The 2,836-nt window shown below is 38.2% G+C and overlaps 1 long non-coding RNA gene across 1 annotated transcript; it reads left to right on the forward strand.

Moving 5' to 3' along the window:
- Positions 1-736: 736 nt before the first annotated feature.
- Positions 737-2,093, forward strand: LOC116679980 (uncharacterized). Its single transcript, XR_004329612.1, has 3 exons — positions 737-770; positions 1,146-1,214; positions 1,864-2,093. It is a non-coding gene; the product is annotated as an uncharacterized LOC116679980 (long non-coding RNA).
- The last annotated feature ends 743 nt before the right edge of the window (positions 2,094-2,836 follow it).

The raw sequence follows: 2,836 nt of genomic DNA on the forward strand, positions 1-2,836 counted from the left end.
AGACTGTATGTTCCTCTACCTCAGACTGTATGTTCCTCTACCTCAGACTGTATGTTCCTCTACCTCAGACTGTATGTTCCTCTACCTCAGACTGTATGTTCCTCTAACACAGACTGTATGTTTCTCTAACACAGACTGTATGTTTCTCTAACACAGACTGTATGTTTCTCTAACACAGACTGTATGTTTCTCTAACACAGACTGTATGTTCCTCTACCTCAGACTGTATGTTCCTCTACCTCAGACTGTATGTTCCTCTACCTCAGACTGTATGCTCCTCTACCTCAGACTGTATGCTCCTCTACCTCAGACTGTATGCTCCTCTACCTCAGACTGTATGTTCCTCTACCTCAGACTGTATGTTCCTCTACCTCAGACTGTATGCTCCTCTAACACAGACTATGTTCCTCTACCTCAGACTGTATGTTCCTCTACCTCAGACTGTATGTTCCTCTACCTCAGACTGTATGTTCCTCTACCTCAGACTGTATTTTCTTCTAACACAGACTGTATGTTTCTCTACCACAGACTGTATGTTTCTCTACCACAGACTGTATGTTTCTCTAACACAGACTGTATGTTCCTCTACCACAGACTGTACGTTCCTCTACCTCAGACTGTATTTTCCTCTACCTCAGACTGCTAGCGTGTTCATTGATGTTTTATTTATTGCATGTAGACTTTGCTACTGTAAGTTTCAATATATTCCTAATTAAGTTTTTATTTTTCATTCACAGATATTGACTCTTCCCTAGAAGGCACATCTACAGGTACGATAAACTTTGAAGTGATTTTAATAGTGTCCCGAATGAATGAGCCTCTGCTTGCCGTTTGTCCCCTAAATCAACTGGTCTGTTTGGTGGATCTCACTGTTTTGCTTTACATTGTGTTCCACTCAAGCACTCTCCTTTTTTGCTTTACACTAATATTGGTTAGATTACTTACATATATTTGAGATTGCCATCACTTTTATGATCTCCATCTCCTAGCCAGTTGCTGTAGAATGCTCCAAAGCGTTTGAAAATGAAGTTTACATTGTTTTGTAGATTTATACTAAGCTTTAAATAAAATTACAATTGAAATGAAGATAAATATTAAAAACAGTGTTTTAGTTGACATTGATAAGTATTTTTTTCTCTTTGCAGCGTTCAACGAATACATAGACAGGGTGAACAAAGAGCATGGCAGGACAGCAGAGGAGCATGACCAACCTGGTGAATGCAACAAACACACCAAAACCCTACTAGTTGGTCACCTTTTTAGAGTCAGTTGGTTCCCACTCTGCTCTGTCTGAATAGAAAGCTATTGATGATAGTAATTCATTCATTCCTTCATGTGCTTCACAAGATAATCATGATAGTTTAAAGGCTGTGGTAGGATTTTATTTAAAAATAGAATCCATTTGGATGTGATTAGGGGTCTGCTTATGTGAAACTGATCTGACTGAATATCCTCCTAAAACTCGATTTTCACATGTTCTTTTTTTGTGTGTGTGTGTGTGTTATGAAGTAATTTAGATTTTCAGGATGAAATACATTTTACATAGCTCACAAAGTTTGACATAAAGAGCAGCCCAGAAAGACCTTAAATATAAAAGAATGATCTATGAGAGCCAACCAGTGAGTTTTACACATTTTAAATGGGGCACGACAGAGAGCATTAGCATTTGATCACTACATGGTATTTACCAGTACCAATACCGTCAGATGGGAAATCAAAATCAGGAGAAAAAGTCAGATTTGTGCATGGCTAGTTTACAACACTTTGAAGTTGTTGATTTACTAGGTAAAAACATTTCTGTGCATAGGTGTACTCTAGGCATGTGGATTTCCACTGACCAAGTATGTTTTATCACTTTTGTAGTGTCTCCTGGAGATTGCCCGGAGAGACAGAATCAAAGAAGGAAACGGAAAAGGCAGTGGTCCCCAAAAGAGGTTGCCGCTATAATGAGACATTTTAAAAAGCACACTGCCAAGGGAAAACTGGCCACAAGAATGCAGTGCAAGAACGCTGAACATCCTGATCTTGATAAGCGGTCACTTCAAAACATTAGAGTCTTTGTTAGAAATCGGGGCATAACTCTGAAAAAGAGAACCAGCCAATAAAGTGTTATGTTGCTGTTATGATGCAATGATGTTGTAGTTCTTTGTTCTTAAAAAAGGGCAAGTTTCTGCTGATGCCTCAGTTTTTTTGTAAACTGCTGTTTGTATTAAAATGGCACTTTTTTCACTGACGTCATTTGTCTGTTTGTATAATCTGTCTTTTACGAGGTAACACTGGATGTAGGTTACCAGTCATATCCCACTAATAGGATTGTATTTCAGGAGAACACTGAACTTTAAAGTGGGCCTACTGCCTCAGCCATGTTATGGCTGCATGTGTACCTTATTAAATACCACTTGTATTAGCAATGACTTTGAAGTTTGAAGCAAAAGACATAAATCAGACAATAAAATTGGTTGCACACACTATCTATATCTATTTATGTATGTATATCAATATAAATATAAAAAGAGAGAGGTTTATCTTGTCTGTTAAAACTGTCCTCTTATGTTAGGTGTGTCCTTTTAATGCACAGTGCCTTCACTTACTGTGTATGTGTGTGGACATGTTCCTTTAATCATGATTGACCCTTTAATGCACCTCAATGACATTTTTGTGTGTGTGTGTATAGCTGATGTCCTCACAAATGGGCTAGTCCTTATAATTTCGATTTGTGTCAGGGGCGGGGCTTATGCACCTCATTAACTTTGTCCTCAGAATTCGCCATGTTGTCAGGTTGTTACATTTGAGTTGTTTTGTGTGTATTCAATATTTGAAGTGGAATTTGTGTTGT

Source organism: Etheostoma spectabile, unplaced genomic scaffold (assembly GCF_008692095.1).
Source record: "Etheostoma spectabile isolate EspeVRDwgs_2016 unplaced genomic scaffold, UIUC_Espe_1.0 scaffold00018296, whole genome shotgun sequence".
NCBI lineage: Eukaryota > Metazoa > Chordata > Actinopteri > Perciformes > Percidae > Etheostoma > Etheostoma spectabile.